Source organism: Symphalangus syndactylus, chromosome 1 (assembly GCF_028878055.3).
Source record: "Symphalangus syndactylus isolate Jambi chromosome 1, NHGRI_mSymSyn1-v2.1_pri, whole genome shotgun sequence".
In the NCBI taxonomy this organism is placed as follows: Eukaryota; Metazoa; Chordata; class Mammalia; order Primates; family Hylobatidae; genus Symphalangus; species Symphalangus syndactylus.
The window spans coordinates 36,900,453-36,921,191 of NC_072423.2; the positions used below are offsets into that span (position 1 = coordinate 36,900,453).

Below are 20,739 nucleotides of genomic sequence, written 5' to 3' on the forward strand. Positions count from 1 at the left end.
TCCTAAAAAGTGCACGGCTTCCCCTTTACAGAGTGTAGTTTTTGCATCTGAAGTTATGAACAGACTCTGAAGATGCTGTAATTCTTTCATGCTCTCCAAGCCCATTTGGCAACAGTGTATCAGAAAAGGTCTCTTCTATTTCAGGATATAAGAACACTTCCTAGAACAAGCTCTGAGCAAGTCACAAAACATGCTCTCCCTGCCTGATCTGAGCCAGGTGGGGAACAACATTGCCCTGGGATCCCCAGGCTCTCCAGCGGGCCTGATGGAGGTGGTCTGGGAATACATCCCATTGCAAAAGTAAAAGGACCCAGAGCACAGAGCTCCCTATTCAAACAACCAACCTGAGCTTCCTTCAGAGTCAGATTGAAATGGCAAATTTCAATGTATATAATTTAGGAAATGTGAAAACCACTTTGTTTTTTCAGCTTACAATTTATCTAGCCAATCAACAAGTATTTTAGGGGCAACCCCTCTTTGCCCAGCCCAAGGCTAGGCACAGACAGAGAGGCAAACGCCTTTAGAAAATAGGCCCTTTTCAGAGCCCAGCGATGCATCATCTTCTCTTGCTTTCCTGCCTGAAACTTCAAGGCTAAAGAAAAGAGAGAACAGAGTTCTATCAGAATCTCTGCTCTACCCACCAACTGAGACTCAAAACCAGGCCTTCGTGGGTTAAGGTCTTCATGGTGCCAAGAGCAGACAGAAGCTCTTTCAATGCTTTGCTGTAGAACAGAGAGGATGCACCAGGAAGGGCATCCAGGAGGCTGCCTTTTCTCCCTGCAGTTCTGGGTCTGCTCTGGCACTAGATTACCTTGAAAAGTTGGTTATAGCACAGTGTAGCACCAGAGAGTTCTCAGCCCACCTCATTGGCCTATGGGCTACTTTCAGGGCAGGTCTGAACTGGTCTGGTCCAAACAACCACTTCTCACTGGAGCACATATACATGGCTCTACATAAACCTCTAATTACCTAAGACCTGCTGTGGTCATCCTCACTCCTCAATGGAATGGCAAGTGGCCTGGGGGCAGGGAGGGAGGCAGAGCCCTTTGCCCTCCAAAGAATCCCTCCTTCCCTCTCAGTTGCTTAACATTCTTCCAGGCCCTTCTGATGAAAACCCACTCTCAAGAAAGGACCTGAAAGCAGAATCAGAGCCACCTAAAGCTGGAATGACACCTTGATTTTCCAGATGAGGAGACTGAGATTATTGCAGCACTTAAGATGTGTCCCCGCCCCTGCAACTCACGCTTACAGAGACTAGGAAAATTCTAGGCATCAGTGAGGAGGGAAATATTATTTGTGAGTGGTTAGCACCTATTTGTGAAATCAACACTGGTTAACTTCTGCTTCCCTTTTAAGATTCTTCATGGCCCGGTAAGGACAAGACTTAACACACCCTTGCCACCTACAACACCAGTTATGGGAACAAATAAGTAAGCTATTCTGGGTCTATGTACCTGAGGGGAACGTGCTTGAGCTCGCACTTAAGCATCTATTCACAAGACATTGGCCATGGGTCAATGATCAGAGCAACCTCAGATCCCTTTGTTCTTGCACCATTTTTCTCGGTTACACTAGAGTCACCATATGCCCTGCAGCTCCAACCCCAGGACACTCACAGTTCACCCCAGCTAGGCAGTGACTGGCAGCAGGAGCCTTTATCCAACATCTTGCTCACACAAGCTGGTTCAAGAGACATCCGTTGAGCACGTATTTTGTGCCAGGCCCTGGGATAGGTGCAGGGCGGCCAAAGTCACAGAAGGCCTAGTCCCTATGCTCCCCACAGTCTCATGGGGGAAGATGCATACACAACCAGCAACCCCAGCTAACCATGTGGGTGCTTTGCTAAAGCTCTTCAGAGGACTGCGGGGCTAAGACAACAGTGTGCAGCCCAGACTGAGGTGAGCAGGGGTGTCAAGGGGAGGCTGGGGAGCAGTAAGCAGGGGTGCTGAGGGGTGGCTGCAGGGCAGATGTCCACCTACAGCCAATTTCAGTAAAATGTGGAAAGTGAAAGGACAGAGATATGTACAAAATCTGCCTTAAAACAGTAGCCTTCCCTACACCTGTTCCTTTTCTTCATTTTATTATCTCCTATCCTTCATAGCAGGGTTTTTTGAAAGTATTATCCACACTCATTCCCCACTCCATTGAAATTGTTCTATAATCACCAGTCACCTCATCATTGATGATCCAGACAGCTCACCTGTATCTTAGAAGCCCTCTAATGTATCTGGGTCTCTTGGTTACTCTCTCCTCCGTTCTTGGCCTCCCTCTCCCTACCCCGCCCACCTCCCTGGCTTCTAACTCCTTGGTGGTTCTCTTTTTGGTCCTCTTCTTTTTTCATGCTACTCAATCTCCCCAGGATCATTGTATTCACATCCAGCTTCAACTACCACCAACCCCCCAAACCTCCATTGATTTAACTAGTTTCCTGACTGCCTATAATGTCCCAGGCATTGTGCTAAGCACTTCACATGTGTTATCTTGCTTAGTCTCCCCATAATCTTACAAGATAGTACTTAGACTCCTTTTTAACAAACAAGGCAAACAACACACAGACAGAGCGTATGTTATGTCTTCTTCAAATGTGTACAATTAGGAAGAGGCAAAGCCAGGATTCAAATTCAGCTCGGTCTCCAAAACATCTTCTCTAAGGCACCAGGTTTCACCACTTCCAACATCAAGGTCTCTCCTTCAGTCCAGACCCATATGTCTAACTTCCCAGGAGTTAGCTCCACCAAGCCAATTCACAGACACAGAAAACAGAGGGGTGGCTGCCTCTCTATGGATATCTTTCCCAGGGGAAAATCTGTCAGGAAGAGAGCTTCTCCTCCTCCACCACGACTGTGCTTTCTGTCTCCTTGGTCTCCATTCCCATGGCACCACCATGTACCCAGGCTCCAACCCCAGGCATTGAGCTGGAATCATCCCCAAACCTCCTTTTCCTCACGGCTTCCTTTCTTTCCGCACTGTCCCTGCCTTGCTCTCACTCCTCAGCAGTTCCAATACCTTCCTAGTCTCTCCATTTCCAGACACCCCAATAGTCTATTCTCCACACTGCAGCCACTCTGATATAGTTTGGATATTTGTCCCTACCCACATCTCATGTTGGATCGTAATCCCCAGTGCTGGAGATGGGCCTGGTGAGAGGATTTTGGGTCATGAGGGCAGATCTCTCCTGGCTTGGTGCTCACCTAGCAATAGTGAGTTCTCTTGAGATCCAGTTGCTGTACAGTGTGGCACCTTTCCCCAAGCTCCCCCCCATGGGAAGGGCCTGCTCCCACTTTGCCTTCAGCCATGAGTAAAAGCTCCCAGAGGCCTCCCCACAAGCAGAGGCCACCATGTTTCCTATATAGCCTGCAGAACTGTAAGCCAATTAAACCTCTTTTCTTATAAATTACCCAATCGGTTATTTCTTTTTTTAGTGAAGTTTTATTATTATTATTTGAGATGGAGTTTTGCTCTTGTTGCCCAGGCTGGAGTGCAGTGAGGCAATCTCGGCCTACTGCAACCTCCACCTCCCACGTTCAAGCAATTCTCCTGCCTCAGCCTCCTCAGTAGCTGAGATTACAGGCACCTGCCACCATGCCCGGCTAATTTTTTTTTCTTTTTTGTATTTTTAGTAGAGATGAGATTTCACCATGTTGGCCAGCCTAGTCTCAAACTCCTAACTTCAGGTAATCCACCCACCTTGGCCTCCCAGAGTGCTAGGATTACAGGCATGAGCCACCGCACCTGGCCCAGTCGGGTATTTCTTTATAGCAACTCAAGAACAGCCTAACGCACATTCTCTAAAACATAATTCTAACCACATGACTCTCTCATTAAAATTCCTCACTGGTTGCCCAGTGCCCTCAAGTCAACTCCTAAACTCTTTAGCTTGGAAGATAGAGCCTTTTAGGACCCACCCAACCTCTGGGTCTCCACTTTGCCTCTGCGCCTCTCCATGGCCCAGCTATGCTCCATGGTCTAGCCATAGCTGAATGACCTTAGCTACCTGTCATTCCAAGAAAGCCTCAAATCCTTCCCGCTCATGTGATTTTGTACATGCCTTTCCCTGTCTGAAACAGCTGTGTGATAAACCCCTACTCATCCTTAATAATGTTCAGATGTCACCTCTTCCAGGAAGGCTTCCTCAGCTCCTCCCCACCTGCCTGCCCTTCCCAGGCACATTACTGTGCTCTCTCCTCAGCACTCCCAGAGCATTCAGTACCTCCTTCTATTCACTGGAATACACAGCAGCTCACTCAGCTGTAACCCTGCACCCCCGCTGGGCTGCACACGCCTCATTCCAGATGGGGCCTTATTAATCTTTGTATCTCCAGGCTTGGTACAGTGCCTGGCAAATAGTTTCTTTAACAGATATTCATTGGTTGGTTGATTGATTTATTAAATATAAAACAAGGTCCCCTGTAAAGGAACTGCAATTTAGAGGGGGAGCAAAACCAATCCTGGATGAGACAATAAAAGATAATGCCAAGAGCTAGCAAGTTGTTCTGACCACAAGGAGCTATAGAAATTTGGAGGAGAAAGATATTTGAAAGAGCTTGAGTGGCCCACGCAGCAGGTTTCCTGCATGAGGAGAGCGTTCATCAATGCGCAAGCCTGGGCCAGGGCTCCACCTACACCTGGTTTCTGATCCGAAAGTAGCAGCATTAGGAGCAAGCATCCGTGCCAACAGGCACCCAGGGTCCCTTCCACATAATTAGCATGTCTCTGGGGGAGGCCTGAATCCCACAGTCTGGGATGTAGACAAAGAGAGTCTGTTCCAGTTATGCTAATTGCTGCCTCTCTCCCACAGTGGATGGGGCTGTGAGAGATTCCAGGAGGCAGCCAAGCGATGGGGGAATTCCTTAGCTCCTGCTTCCCCTGCTTCTCCAGCCGCCTGCACCCAGAGGGGGGCCTGCCTTCCATCACCAGGAAAAGCTGTAGGCAGAGCTGCATCCATATGGGAGGTGGGATTTGAAGACCAGGCAGCTTCCTACCGAGGAGCCTCAAAGCTTAAAATCCCACTTTAGAAACAGTGCTTTCTCCAGAATGCCGCTTTTAAAACGCAAATGACCCTGAAAGAAGTAACACACGACATTCCTAACACTTACCAAGGTTCCTGGGCAGCTTTTCCAAGGGACCTAAGGGCAGCCAGGATGGCAGGTGCCCTGAGCTGTAGAGGGAATGCAGAAACACAGGAGGCCCTGGCTCGCAAATCCACTCCTGCCACAAATGTGCCCCCTACTCCCGTTAATGCCCAGTGGCCCATTGCTAAGCTGGCCCTTCCCTGTGCCACCATCCCGGGCTGAATAACTCTCTCATCCTTAGCAGCACCCACCTTCACATTCCTAAACGTCTCCGGTCAAGGACTGTCTCTGCTCAGTATCAGCAATTCCCAGAGCCACAGGCGGTCTTCCGCTGCTCTACTGAGGTGCTGCTCCAGGGTTGGGAAGCGTCTGGGAGGGACTAGAAGCACTTGATAGCCCTCCACAGCGGTTCTCAAGTTGCAGTGTGCATCGGCATCACCTGGAGAGCCTGCTAAAACAGACTGCTTGGGGAGGTGGGGGCAATGCGTGATGTTGGTCAAAGAGTACTGAGTTTCAATTAGACAGGATGACTAATTTCTGGATGTCCATTGCACAGCATGGTGACTACAGTTAATAATCTTAATAATCATGTATCGTATACTTGAAAGTTGCTAAGAGTAGATTTTAAGTGTTCTTTTCACATATAAAAGATAACTATGAGAGATGATGGACATATTAAATAGCTTGATTGTGGTCATTTCACAATGTATATATACATGTTGTGTATCATAAATGTATGCAATCATGCTTTTTAAAAAAACATTGTTGGGCTCCACCCCCAGAGTTCCTGATTCAGTAAGTCTGAGATGCGGCCTGATAATCTGCATTTCTAACAAGTTCCCAAGTGATACTGATGCCCGTTGAGGACTCACACTTTGAGAACCACGGCTATGTAGCCTTGCTACCCAAGCTGCAGTCTGCAGACCAGCATCCCTGGCATCATCTGGGAGCTGGTTGGAAATGCAGAATCAGAAGCTGCCGTTTAGCAAGGTCCCCAGGTGATTTGCATGCACATTCCATTCCAAGAGGCCTTCCCTAAAGTAGTGTTTCTCAAAGTGTGGTCCAGGCCACCTGCATCACAATCATCAAGGAGCTTGCTAATAATGAAGATGCAGCCGGGCACAGTGGCTCACACCTGTAATCCCAGCACTTTGGGAGGCCAAGGCAGGTGGACCACTTGAGGTCAGGAGTTTGAGACCAGCCTGGCCAACATGGTGAAACCCCATCTCTACTAAAAAATACAAAAAAATTAGCCAGGCATGGTGGTGGGTGCCTGTAGTCCCAGCTACTCGGGAGGCTGGGGCAGGAAAATTGCTTGAACCCAGGAAGTGGAGGTTGCAGTGAGCTGAGATCATGCCACTGTACTCCAGCCTGGGTGACAGACTAAGACTCTGTCTCAAAAAAAAATTTTGAATTAAAAATAAAAATAATGAAGATGCCCAGCCCCACCCCAGGTCCCCTGACTCAGAACTGGGGACAGAGGTCAAGAAAGTGCATTTTAACAGCCCTCCAATGATCCTTACGACTACCACCATCAGCACTGTGTCCATTTTGGCTGCTCACTAGAATCTCCTGCAGTGCTTGTCCAGGCTATACCCCAGAACAATTAAATCAGGCTCATTTTGGGGACACCCAGGCAATGGCATTTTTTAGAAGACCCTCAGTTCATTCCAATGTGCATTTGAAGTCGAGAACTTCTGGTCAGCAGCAGCATCCTCTTGACAGCAAGTGTTTGAACATTTACCCCAGGTTACTTTACATCAGAGCTTCTCAAATTTGGCTGCAAATCAAATTCCCCTGGGAAGCATTTTACTTTTTATTTTTTAAGATGAAATTCAGTTATCTTGGGTGTATACCTAGGAATGAAATTGCTGGGTCATATAAAAACTCCACATTTAACATTTTTGGAACTGCCAAGCTGTTTTACAAAGCATCTGCACCATTTTACATCCCCATCAACAGTGTATGAGGGTTCTGAGTTCTCCACGTCCTCACCAACACTTCTTTTCTTTTCTTTTCTTTTTTTAATATACCAACAGTTCTTTTCTTTTCTTTTTTTCATATATCCATTGTGGGGGCACAAAAAAGATACTATGAAATGTGGCACTTTGACATACAAATTAAGAAGCTGGCTTAAGGTCTCTCCGACCTTCCCCCACCTCTCCTGAGGCTATTCTCTGAAATTTCCTTAACTACCTAGAAACTGGGCCTGCTAAAGAGAAACACAGTTGCCTTTGATCCTTTCCCTAAAATTACATTAACTGGAGAAGATTAAAATTCATGTCACAGAGGAAGAGACTGAAAATTAAACACCACACCTACAGTCCAGACCAACTTTCCTCCAAACTGTTGTTTGTTCTCCAGTACCTTCAATTTACAAAGAGAATCCTTCCCAAGCTAATTTCTGTCTCCAAAGTCTATTTATCTCTCCTAAAATCATTTACTCCTACACCCCCTGTCTCCCCTTCCCCTATGTAAAAGGGTATGAAAGCATCTGGACCTCCGTGAGTTATTGGGTAATTATCCTCCTGCGATTCCCCCATGCTTAGGCACATTAAGCAAATTTGTATGCCATTTTTCCTGTTAACCCATCTACTGGCAATTCATTTCAACAGCCTTAGACTCAAATCTTCAGAGGGAAAGTTTGAAATTCTCCCACACCATCCTATTAGGTGTGAAGTGTATCTCTCAGCTTTGATTTGCATTTCCTTAATGATATTGAATACCTTTTTCTGTACTGATGGGCCACTTGTAAATCTTTCTTGGGAAAATATCCATTCAAATATTTTGCCTATTTTTAATTGGGTTATTCGTCTTTTTATTTTTGAGTTGTAAGAGCCTGGAGGGCTATTAAAGTCATTCATACTTGGGCTTCAAAACAGTTCAATTAAATCAGAACACTGGAGTGGGCCTGGGATCAGTATTTTTTTAAATTCCCCCGATCTGTAGTCAGGGTTGGAAATCACTGGTTTATGCCATGTGGCCATGCAGGAACAGAGATGCCACGTAAGAGCCCGCAGGGTTTATGAGCTCACCCAATCACCATCAGGCCTGACTGGGCCTGTTCATCATCATACATTAAGTGCCTTTTTTGTGCCAACCACAGTGTTAAAGTGAAGAGAGGTAGAAGTCAAGAGGAAATGGAGATAAATAAGATGCAGCTACTGTGTATAAGAGCCCTCAGCCTCATAGAGAAGATGGGCCCCATACAAATCATTACAACACAAAGTGCTCCTAATGGATACATGTGCAGAGTGTCAAAGGGCCTCAAGAAAGAGAAAAGCAACTCATTCTTTCCTGAGTGCATCAGTATCGCTGAAGGTGGGTTGATGGTCACCTGGGCCTCTGCTCTAAGGACAGTCCCCTAGCAGCAGACAGAGTTAGCACCCATGGGAGCTTGTTAGATATGGAGAGTCCCAGGCCCCACCCCAGACTTACTGAATCAGAATCAAGTTTAACTAGGTCCCCAGGTGATTCATGTGTACATTAAAGTTTGAAATGCACTGACCTCAAGTGATGTCAATTAAGAAGCATCCAGAAGGTCTGCCCACCTAAAACAAAATAAAAGCTACTGCAATGAGCTCATTAAATTGTTCCGTAAGGTAACTGACTTCCTCTCTGTATCCCACATATTAAATAACTCTTAGTCATATATATCTTAGCAAGAATTTACTAGAATGGTTTCACCTATGCCATTCTCTTTCGGAAGCTTCTCTGCCAGCCAAGTTACTAAGGAACAGGAGTTGGAACCAGATTGGGGTAATATTGGCACTTGGGACACAAGCACAGTTGAAATTGAAGTATAGCAGCAACAGAGAAAGCAGAAAACAGATTAGTGATTTCCTTCAAAGCTAGCCCTTACTTACAATTTTATAGACGATTTGTAGAGGCAAGTGTCTTGCCCAGCAACACACAATAAATTACTGGCTGGCAATAGCTGGTTTAAAATTTGGGTGAAATGATCCATTTGACTCCATTCAACGCATTAGATCATACCTGATCTTGATCCTTCAACAGGCGAAATCACAACCTATCCCCTGACTGTGGGGCTTTCCAAGGTTGAATGAGCCATGCCCCAGTCTCATATTGAGTTACATCTAATTCCCAAGTACCTTCCTATATAAAAGCTCCCACATCTTCCCAGAGGTGATTCAGCCCAGTGTTTTGTGAGCTTTGCTGCTGGAGACATCTTTTCATTTGACTTAAATGCCATATGCCACAATGGGAGATGAGAATTCTTAGGGGCAACTGATTTCCTTGTGCCAGATTTCCATGCTGAAATGCCAAATGAGATCCTTCTGCTCTCAGCCCCTCAGTCTCACAGACCAAGACCCCAAATGAGACCCCAGGTGTAATGCTCACTGAGGGGTGAAGAGATGTGTAAATATACAGTATGGCTGGTTCTATTAAAGCCTTAATTCAAAATCCCCTTGGACCACTGCCAAAAGCCCTTCTGAGCTCCAAATCCTAAGACTTAAGCCTAACTCTTTTCTTTTCTTCCCCCTCACTGACTGGGCATTAACAAAGAGCCAGGAACTTCAGAATTTGTCCATTCAAGTATCAAGTGCCTACTGGCTTCAGCCTCTGCAGTGTCCAGGCCAGTCCCCCTCCTTGTCTCCCTACACAGCCCTCAGCTGTGGTCCCAGGAGCACTCCAGGGAGGTACAAACACAGCTGCAGCTTCCCTCCTTCAACACTCAGAATCTTACACATGGTCTCTCGTTACTCATTTTTAACCACTTTATTGAGATAGCATTAACATACCATACAATTTGCCCATTTAAGAGTACAAGTCAGCAGTAGTTAGTATGTTCACAGAGTTGTATAACCATTAGTACAATCCATTTCAGAACATTTTTATCACACCAAAAAGAAACCCTGTACCATTTAGCAGTCACTCCCCTATGTCCCCCACCTAGCCCTAGCCCCAGCCCCTCAACCAAAGGAAACCACTAGTCGACTTTCTGTCTCTATAGATTTGCCTATTCTGGACATTTCTGTTGTTGGGGATCAGAAAACAATATCCAAAAATGAAGGCCTCAGATGCAAAAGTTTTTCACTGACCTTATCCTGCCCTCCTATCTCTGGCCTCTCATTCTCTCCCCTAGGCTAGCCATAAAAACTAGACTCCCTCTTCCCCAAGGAAGGTCACAGAAACCAGAACCCCTTTCCCCAAAGCCAGCCATAAAACCTAAAGATATCATATTACTCTAACTTTCTCCCTGCCTGTCTGTGTAAAGACTGCTCACAAAGAATTATCTCAGCTGGGCGTGGTGGCTCATGCCTGTAATACCAGCACTTTGGGAGGCCGAGACGGGTGGATCACGAGGTCAGGAGATCGAGACCATCATGGCTAACATGGTGAAACCTCATCTCTACTAAAAATACAACAAATTAGCCAGGGTGGTGGCGGGTGCCTGTAGTCCCAGCTACTCGGGAGGCTGAGGCAGGAGAATGGTGTGAACCCAGGAGGCGGAGCTTGCAGTGAGCTGAGATGGCGCCACTGCACTCCAGCCTGGTCAACAAGAGGGAGACTCTGTCTCAAAAAAAAAAAAAAATTATCTCACCTACCTAAATGCATGATGGTGGACATTTAGGTTGATTCCATTTATTTGCTATTGTGAATACTGCTGCAATGAATATACATGTAGAATTATATTTTCAAGGTTCATCCACATCAGAACGTAATTCCTTTTTATGACTGTTACTCCATTGTATTGATAGGCCATATTTTGCTTAACCTTTCTTCAGTTGATGGACATTTGGGTTGTTTCCACCGTTTGGCTATTACAAATAATGCTACTATGAACATTCATGTACAAGTTTTTGTGTAGACATATATTTTCAATTACTCCAGGTATTTACTTAGGAGTAGAATTGTTGGGTCATATGATAACTATTTAACTTTTAAAGGAACTGCCAAAGTGTTATCCAAAAGGACTGCGTCAATTTACATTCCCAAGAGCAGTGTATGTGCATTCCAACTTCTTCACATCCTTGTCCACACTTGTTATTATCTGTACATCTTATTATGCTCATCCTAGTGAGTACAAAGTGGTTTTAACTGTGGTTTTAACTTGCATTTTCCGGATAACTAATAATTTTGTGCGTATATACATGGGCTTATTGGCCATTTGTATATTTTCTTTGGAGAAATGTGTATTCATGTCCTTTGCTCATTTATAATTGGGTTAGTTGGGGGGTTTTTTGAGTTGTTCTTTATTTGGGATGTAAGTCTTTTATCAAATATATGATTTGCAAATATTTTCTCCCATTCTCTAGGTTGTCTTTCCACTTTCTTGATATGTCTTTTGATGCACAAAAGTTTTAATTTTGATGAAGTATAATTTATCTATTTTTCTTTCATTACTCATGCTTTTGTTGTTATATCTAAGAATCCATTGCTAAATCCAAGGTCATTAACAGTCATTCCTATGTTTTTTTCTAAGAATTTTATAGATTTACTGCTTATATTTAGGTCATTGATCCATTTTTAGTTAATTTTTGTATAGTGTCAGATAAGATCCAACTTTATTCATTTGCATGTAAATATTCAGTTGTCCCAGAACCATTGTTGAAGAGATTATTATTTCCCACACTGAATGGTCTTAGCACCCTTGTTGCACATCAACTGACCAGAGAAGTACGTATTTATTTCTGGAGTCTATATTCCACTGATCTATATGTCTATACTTATGACAGCACCACACGATTTTGATTGGTATGGCTTTGTAGTAAGTTTTAAAATCAGTAAGTGCTGGTCCTTCAATTTTATTCTTCCTTTTCAAGATTGTTTTGGCTACTCAGGACCCCTTGTAATTCCATATAAATGTTAGAATCAGCTTGTCAATTTTTACAAAGAACCCAACTGAGGTTTTGATAGAGATTGCATTGAATCTGTAGATGAGTTAGGGGATTATTGCCATCTTAACAATGTCAATACATTTTTCAGTTCCAGAATTTCTGCTTGGCTTCCTATGATGATTTCTATCTCTTCCTTGATATTTTCTATTTGTTCATACATCATTATTTTGGTTTGCTTTAGCTTTTTGCGCATATTTAAGACTTTTGATTTATAGTCTTTTTCTAGTAAGTTCAATGTCTGTGCTTCCTCAGCAATAGTTTGTGTTAATTTCTTCTGTAAATGAACCATACTTCCTTGTTTCTTTACATGCTTCATACCTTTTTGTTTAAAACAGAATCTTTAACTCTGGAAATCAGATTCTTCCCCCTACTCAGGATTTATTTTCATTGCTTGCTATGGGTTGTATCTATTCATTTGCTTAGTGACTTTTCTAAACTATCTTTGTAAAGCCTGTATTCTTTGTCATATGTGATCTCTGAGATCTCTGTTCCTTCAGCTTGTAATCAGCTAGTGTCTTGACAGAGATCCCCTTGAACACCAGAAGCCAAAAATAGAAAAGAAAAGGGTGGGGGGGAAACTCTCCTAGTCATTGCAATGGGGCTCTGTGTTGGGATCCTCCTTCAATGCTTAGCCATGTTATTTACGATGCTTCCTTAGCCTTCACTTCCTGCTGGTTCCAAGTCTAAAGACCAGCCAGAGCTGAAAACATAAGGTCTTCTCAGATGTTTTGTGAGCATTTATCCTGTCCTGGACGTGCAGGTGGCTTTCTAAATTCACAGTGGACACAGTTCAATGCCCTCATTTCCCAATAAAACTCTCTCCCAACTTTTCCTCCCAGCTTTTGGTGATCAGTTGCTTACCTTAATTGTAATCTTTTGGCCCAGGCAGTAGAGGATTGTTCATTTTTCCAGCAATGTTTTCCAGGAATTCCCTGCATATAGATGCTCCTTCACAACGAATAAGTTCTGAGTTAGCTGAAACAAACACAAGAGCTTCGCATTAGTCCTTTAGGTAGCCCATAGACAGATTAGAACATACAAACACACAATTCTTTGAGAATAAGCCTTGCTCTTCTCCTTCCAGAATCAGGGACCAAGATCCACACTTGGAATGCAGGCTGCAGTCTTCAGGACTGCTGCCTTGCTGAGGAGGCGGGTGAGGCAAGGGTAGGTAAGAATATGGCAGAGCTCTTCTACCATTTTTAAGTTGTTTTTTTTTAATTTATTTATTCATTGTTTGGTTGCTATAAACCAGTGACTGTTTTCAGAGTTTTGACAAAATTAAATAATACTGACAGTTTTTGCTGCAGTTTTCCATGTTTCTGTAGAGGGACAGACCCTTGGAGCTACCTACTTTTTCACTTTTGCTGGTGAACCTTACTTATTTTTAACTTTAAAATATTCCCATCCTCCTCATTCTATACACTGTGTTGTTTCCTCACGCCACGGGTTTGAGTGACTTCTGTGGTTTTGCCTGTTACTAGAATCTGATCTGAACAATGCCTACCATATCACTTGAGCTCTAAAAATAAAATGCTTTTTGCTTCCCAAAAGAACCGGGAAAAACAAGAATCCTGTTGATGACCCTAAGACTTGGAATAGAAAGAAATTAGTGCAGGAGAGAAGTCAGCAGAGTTCATTCTCTTGGACCAATTACATTTACCACAGTTCACTTTTGTTGTTTTAATTAATTACTCCTTACCTTTCCTAAGGGAATTTGGAGACCATTTATTAAATCATTATTAGAGCATTTACCTGTTATACATGAGAGTCAAAATTCCAGAACAAAATAAAAGAAAATTACCATCACATGGATAACACATTATCATTCAGATATTACATCCACAGTCAGATGTTCACAACTGTCCCACCTTCCCTGTGGTGGCCAGACCCGATGCGCCAGCATCTTCCCCTGGCCTTCGTGTACCATGAAGTGTCATTCCTCAGCAGTGTCAGCCAATTCTGCCTTCATGGAGTTTGGGCAAAGCCACCAGGAGTTGCTGAGAAATCATGTACACATCTTCAGGCTGGGATGATCCAAGGCCTGTAACATCCTGCAGAAAGTTCAAGCTCATTCTGCAAGCACCAGCTGAGTATTCTTCCAGAGTCTTTTATTTATGGAATAATTTGCACATCTTTAGAGCTCAGGTGAATCTTGTTATACTAGTTAATACCATAGTAACACTTCCTGATTTTGCACAGATTAGGACCAGTGACTCCTTAGCGCCTCTAGGCTTGTTTAGTCCTGGCTCAGGGAACGTTACATTGATCATTTGTCTTTCTTTTCCTCTAATGGTAATTAGGATTCTGATGAGTGCATTTCAGCAGGTGCAGGCTCTTGCTGGGTCTTCCTTGACAGTCGCCTCCAGTCATGTTTGTCCGTTTCTGTACCTCTCTTTATTCTCACACACCCATACTTATCTGTGCACAAGCTTTTAGCTTATCTTTGCTCACTGTTAAAACTGGTTTGAGTACGGTAAACATTTCTACCATACCATGGACTGAATTCTTGGTAGACTACTAACTCCTTGATGGAAAAGTATCTGAATTACTATATAAAATTACAGTTTTAAAAATATTCGGTTGGACTTATATTCAGCCAAAATGCTGTGGACTTCAGCCTTAATGAAGTACACTGATGATGACAGACAGAGAAGAGAATGGAGTGGAGAGGTCCTCGCTTATTTATCATGATGTGCAAAGCTGGAGTGCACTTCCTTGAAGATGGTCTTCATGTAATCCAAACTTTCTCCAGAGTAAAGCATATAGATAGGGATGTCATCTGATTTCCTGGACTCTTTGCATTCTGAGGGGAAGCAGGAGGTGTAGTCTGAGAGGAAGCCACCCACAGCAGGTAGCAATGACTGGAAACAAGAGCCAGGTCCCCACTGCACAACAAGGGAGTGTGGCCAGAGGGAGGATGGGCAGGGTGCAGCCATTTAGCCAGTGGGGCCAGCATCCCCCGTCAGGAGCCCAGCTCTGGGCAGAGCATAGTAGCAGCTACCGTGAGTAAGGCCAGGAGGCAGAACAGGAGCTCTCCAACAAACCTCTTGGCAATTGCTTACACAGGGACCAAGGGAAAACTTCCCTATCCCCCTCTGAAAGTTAGCTGGAAATCACTGACAAAAGGCAGATTGATATAAGAAAAGGCATACAAATTTATTGGATCACAGTTTTACATGATGCAGGAGTCTTCAGAATAAAGACCCAAAGATACAGGGGAAACTGTTCATTTTTATACTTAGATTCAGTAAAGTACAGACAGTCTTGTAGAAATATGATTGGACAAAAAGGGTAGGATTAATGCTAATAGAATGAATGAGGAGCTCATGCCTGTAATCCCAGCACTTTGGGAGGCCAAGGCGGGTGGATCACCTGAGGTCAGGAGTTCGAGACCAGCCTAGCCAACATGGCAAAACCCCGTCTCTACTAAAAATACAAAAATTAGCCAGGTGCAGTGGCAGGCACCTGTAATCCCAGCTACTCAGGAGGCTGAGGCCGGAGAATTGCTTGAACCTGGGAGGTGGAGGTTGCAGTGAGCCGAGATTGCACCATTGCACTCCAGCCTGGGCGACAGAGAAAGACTCATCTCAAAAAAAAATAATAATAATTAAAAATAAAAAAGCAATGAATGGGGAAACCCAGCAAGTCCTGTCTGGATTCTTCTTGGCATCTCTGTGCAGCATGTCTTCCTTCTGGGTTGGGCAGGACCCTCTCTGGAATGGGGGTGTTATGACCCAAAGATGCAGCGGAAACTGTTCATTTTTATGCTTAGATTTAACCAAGTATGAACAGCCATGTAGAACTATGACTGGACAAGGTAGGTCAGATGATTCCTTTATGGCCAGTTCTTAGACAGGCAAAGGGGAAATTCAAGTAGTATATGATATCTTTCGGTTTCATGCCTGGCTCTGGGGGAAAGGGGTTCGGGTTTCTATGACCCGCCTTGGGGAAGAGGGAGTCTAGTTTGCATGGCTAGCCTCGGGGGAGAATGAGAGGCCAGAGATAGGAGGGCAGGAGGGCAGACAGAGCTGATTCTGAGACCTTCATTTTGGGGTTTTGTTTTCTGAGACCCTCGGATGTGGCCTGTGGCCTGACCATATGGGAAACAGTGGCAGTGCCTGGGGAACCAGAATTCAGCATACCACCCTTCTGGCAACACCGTTTACAAGAGGCCACGTCTCAGGGTCCAGACTACCTGTGCTTGTGAGGGATTCTCTGATGGGCGGGTGGAGGTAGGAAAGACGATGTCTCCTGATAATAAGCTCAGGTAAGCACAGAGCAGCTCTGGTCTGTCTTACAAGGCGGGAGGAGCATTACATGACCTAGCGGACTCTGCTAATTGAAGAGTGCGTGCCAGATGCTGCCCTGCCCCTCCCGCCGCCACCAGCGTCTCTCCCCTCACTAAGCAAATGTTGAAGAAATATTTTAAATATGGGTCTGAATGCAATACAATTCATTATCCTGCCTCACTCTATATTCAGTACGACACAGTGATTAAAAACAACAGATTTGGAGTCAGAGGACCTGGGCTCAATTGCTAACCGCCACTTACATTTGCTAAGTCTTGGCGTTTCAGCCTCTCCAAGACTCTGTTTCCCATTGGAAATAAAGGAAAGAAAATTGGCCTCACATCAGTACAGTGAGGACTAAATGTGATAGGCCTGAAAAGGGCCTGGTTTCATGCTGGACCCTCCATGACTTCCAGAACTTTCTGAGCCTACCTGATAGCTGGAGCGTGTCCAGGACTCAGTTCATAGATTCCTGCTCCTTGCACCTCCTGTTCCCGTAGCTGCTCCTCTTTCCAGGTGGCGTCCCTTCCTATCACAGAAGGAGATTCTGCTTGTAAAACATCTCCAGGCCATTCTTCAGGAATGTGTGTGATACTAGTTGTCCCCAGAGAGCCAGTTGGGCAAGTTTGGAAATCTTGGCAACTGCCAATCTCCCACCAGCCTGACGCACTAGAGAGATTATTTCTTCACTGTCTATTTTCTTATGAGAAAGTTGTGGAGAGCCAAATTCACATTCCCATGCATTGGCAAAGCCTGCAGACAGGGAAATAGGTGGGATGGCAAAGACCACCACCGAAGATCCTGTTATGGGTACCTTCCTGTTCTTACCAGATCAGTGAAGCGCTGTGAATGGCTTTTCATAGTTAATAGTTAGCATAAGACAGACTGCAGAGGCCGCATCAAAGGAAGACAAAAATAGTTATTGTGTGAACTTTTGACCCCTGGCATGTATAAAAGCACTGAATAAACCAGAGCTTGTTGGCGCTTCCCTATCAGGGGACCGTCCCTCCTAATCCCGCTTCTCTGTGTCTTTCTTTCACCATTCTTCTCACTACTTCTCGGTGCATCCCTGAATAACCCCTGCGGCTGGACCGCTAGAGGTGGCGCCCGGAACAGGGACCCGAGAAATACTGTGAGAAGAATGCCCAGTTTTGGTAAGTTCTGCAGAAGTTGTGTGAGTATAAACAATTGTGGGCGCATAGTTATACATTAGGAGTAAAAATGGGACATTCTGATTCTAAGGAATGAGCTCTTTACATTCAAGTGTTGCAATCTATGATGCATGCCCGTGGGGCTTCTATAAAAACTAAGCAGTTAGAAAAATTCTTGGAGACAGTACAAGAGGCATGTCCTTGGTTTCCTGAGGAAGGCACTATTAACATGGATACATGGTCAAAGGTGGGGGAAGGCCTGCAGAAGCATTATACTCTGCATGGCCCTGATAGAATTCCTGTAGACACCTTTGGGCTTTTTAATCTGGTCCAAGAATGCCTAGTCCCATGTCCTGAGGCATACAAGCCTTTTTCATCTCCTCCTGAGGATTTGCCTCCTCCTCCTCCGTCGGCCCCCGAGGAGACTCCTGTAATTTGTACACAGCCTCAACCCTTGGGAATGACGCCCATGCCTGCCTCTGAAGAGGAACAGGAGGCCCTGGTACGTGCTTTTGCAGCTACCTTTATTAAAAAGCCCCCTGGGGCTCCTAATGCTTGCTTGCCTCCCTTAAAATTGAGCACCTTGCCTGCAACTGTTATGTCTCCCCTTGAAGGGGCTCTTTATCAAGCTCGTATGTCGGGGGAGACTCTTGAAGGATTTCATGCTTTCCCTGTTAGACTTCATCCCCAGGATCAACAGCAATACCATGAACCATTACCTTTTAAGACTTTAAAGGACCTTAAGGCCGCTGTAGTTCAATATGGAACTACAGCACCCTTTACTTTAGCCATGGTGGAGACCTTGGCAGAGGATGCTTTACCTCCTAATGATTGGAAGGGCATAGCAAAAGCCTGCCTAGACGGGGGTGACTACTTGTTGTGGAAAACTGAATTTTTGGAAAAAGCTGAGGAAATTTCTCGCCGTAATCGCTTGGCAGGTAATCAGGTTACTTATGAAATGCTCACTGGCTTAGCTAACTTTTCAGATACTGCTAATCAAATTGGTTGGGAAAGATGGATTTATGATCAAGTATCCAATATTGCCCTCTCTGCCTGGAAGAAATTGCCATCTTCCAAACGCACAGAGGAACTTACAAAAATTCGCCAGGGACCTGACGAGCCTTATCAGAACTTTGTCTCTCAATTATTACAAGCAGTGGGCCGAGTGATCAGTGACTCTGAGGCAGGTATTGTTTTATTAATTCTTTGTGTTTTCCCAGTCTGTCTCCAAGCAGCCTTCTCTGCCATCACCCAGCTCCGGATAAATCATCAACGGCTTCTTTTAGAAAGAAAAGGGGGAACTGTGGAGAGCCAAATTCACATTCCCATGCATTGGCAAAGCCTGCAGACAGGGAAGTAGGTGGGATGGCAAAGACCACCACCGAAGATCCTGTTATGGGTACCTTCCTGTTCTTACCAGATCAGTGAAGCGCTGTGAATAGCTTTTCATAGTTAATAGTTAGCATAAGACAGACTGCAGAGGCCGCATCAAAGGAAGACAAAAATAGTTATTGTGTGAACTTTTGACCCCTGGCATGTATAAAAGCACTGAATAAACCAGAGCTTGTTGGCGCTTCCCTATCAGGGGACCGTCCCTCCTAATCCCGCTTCTCTGTGTCTTTCTTTCACCATTCTTCTCACTACTTCTCGGTGCATCCCTGAATAACCCCTGCGGCCGGACCGCTAGAGAAAGTGTTGAAATGGATGCTCTCAAAAAGAAATCAGGCGGCCCCCACCTCATAACAGATGAATATCCAAATTTCTTCCCCAAGGCAGGTCATAGAAACCAGAACCCCTTTCCCCCAAAGCCAGGCATGAAACCTAAAGCTATGATATACTACTCGAATTTCCCCTATGCCTGTCTGTGTAAGAGCCGGTCGTGAAGGACTCATCTGACCTACCTTGTCCAACCATATTTCTCTGTGAGAGGTGAGAGAGACTCACTAGAGGAGTCATCAGAAAGGCAGATTCTTGCAGTACTTGTAAGGGAAGGATACAGCTCAGGCTTTAGTATCCATGAAACCAAGTTTAAATCCAAGTTTTTTCACTAAGATGCCTAGTACCTGCCACTTACCTCCTTGAACTCAGCGTTCTCCTCTGCCAAGGACAAATACCTACCATATAGATTATTGTAAAGGTGAAATGAGGGAACATAGGTGAAAGGACTTTATAATACAATTAATGTATTCATCATTATTTTACAATTAAATTTACAAAAAATATATGTAAGTATCTCTACTGTATAAAGTGAAGCTCACCGACATGAGGAAGCCCAAGACTGTTCGTTTTAAAACTTTTTTAGAGACAGAGTCTTGCGATATTGCTCAGGCTGGTCTTGAGCCGCTGGGCTCATGCTATCCTCCTGCCTCAGCATCCCAAGTAGCTGGGAGGGTAGTCACGAGCCACCATGCTTGGCCAGCCCAAGTCTTTTTTTGAAGGCACTATTCTAACTTAAAAAAGGTGGGGCACATACCCTTGGGACAGAATAGAACAAGATTTATGTCAAGGTGGAAGACAAAATTTTGGTTAATGTCTGTGGCAAAGAAGAGCAATTAGGAAACACATCTGTTAGATCTTGTTCGCCCACCCCTTGGTTCTGTTCACTCTGGGTTTCATCAACATCCATAGGTGAATAAAAATGTGTGAATACCATAACATTCAATCTGATGGTACCTCTGGTACAATTTCCTCTGACTTCTCATCTCCCACCTCCGCCCCCATTGAACAGGAATTGAGAAAAGCTACAAAGTCGTCTTCTCTACCTTCCTCATCAGGGCTCCCCTCCAATGCTGTGATCCCCTGTTCCCAGTGGGTGAGCCTTTGTTCAGCTTCCCTTGGCCCTATACAGAAAGTCTCCCTCTTTCCCTCTCTCTCCTCATTGTGTCATCCAGGTCCCTGACACGCTGAGAAGGCAGAAGCCTGCCAGGTGCTTTCTCCCCCTCCCACTGTCAGGTGGATTCACTCAGTGATGTGAGGTGTGAGAGGGAAAGCCCCTTGGACTAAGGCAAGTGACTTGGACTCTACGCCATCTGGGGCCACTGACAAACTGCCTTTCTGTTTTTCCCATCTCTCATACCTGAGCCTCCCAGGCTGCCTAAAGATTGATAGTTACAATCCTTTAATTAATTAGTTAATAATCCTTGCATTATTTGCAAACTGATTAGGAAATAATCATCTGTCTTAGGTTGGATTCCCCAGGAACACTGTCTGAGATGGAGATTTGCATCCAGAAGTTTACTGGGATGAGTTCTCAGGACAAACACCTGGTTGGTGTGACCCACCTCCCCTAGCCCCTCCCCACCAACCAGGTGTTTGTCTTTGTGAACTTCTTACAGATGATACTAAAAGCAACATCTCTAAA

At 44.7% G+C, this 20,739-nt stretch overlaps 1 long non-coding RNA gene across 1 annotated transcript; it reads right to left on the reverse strand.

The window, feature by feature from the left end:
• Window positions 1-5,096: 5,096 nt before the first annotated feature.
• On the reverse strand, window positions 5,097-17,306 carry LOC134736766 (uncharacterized). Its single transcript, XR_010121006.1, has 4 exons — window positions 16,660-17,306; window positions 12,797-12,910; window positions 5,324-8,623; window positions 5,097-5,158 (listed from the first exon to the last, which is right to left on the reverse strand). It is a non-coding gene; the product is annotated as an uncharacterized lncRNA (long non-coding RNA).
• Between the last annotated feature and the right edge of the window lie 3,433 nt (window positions 17,307-20,739).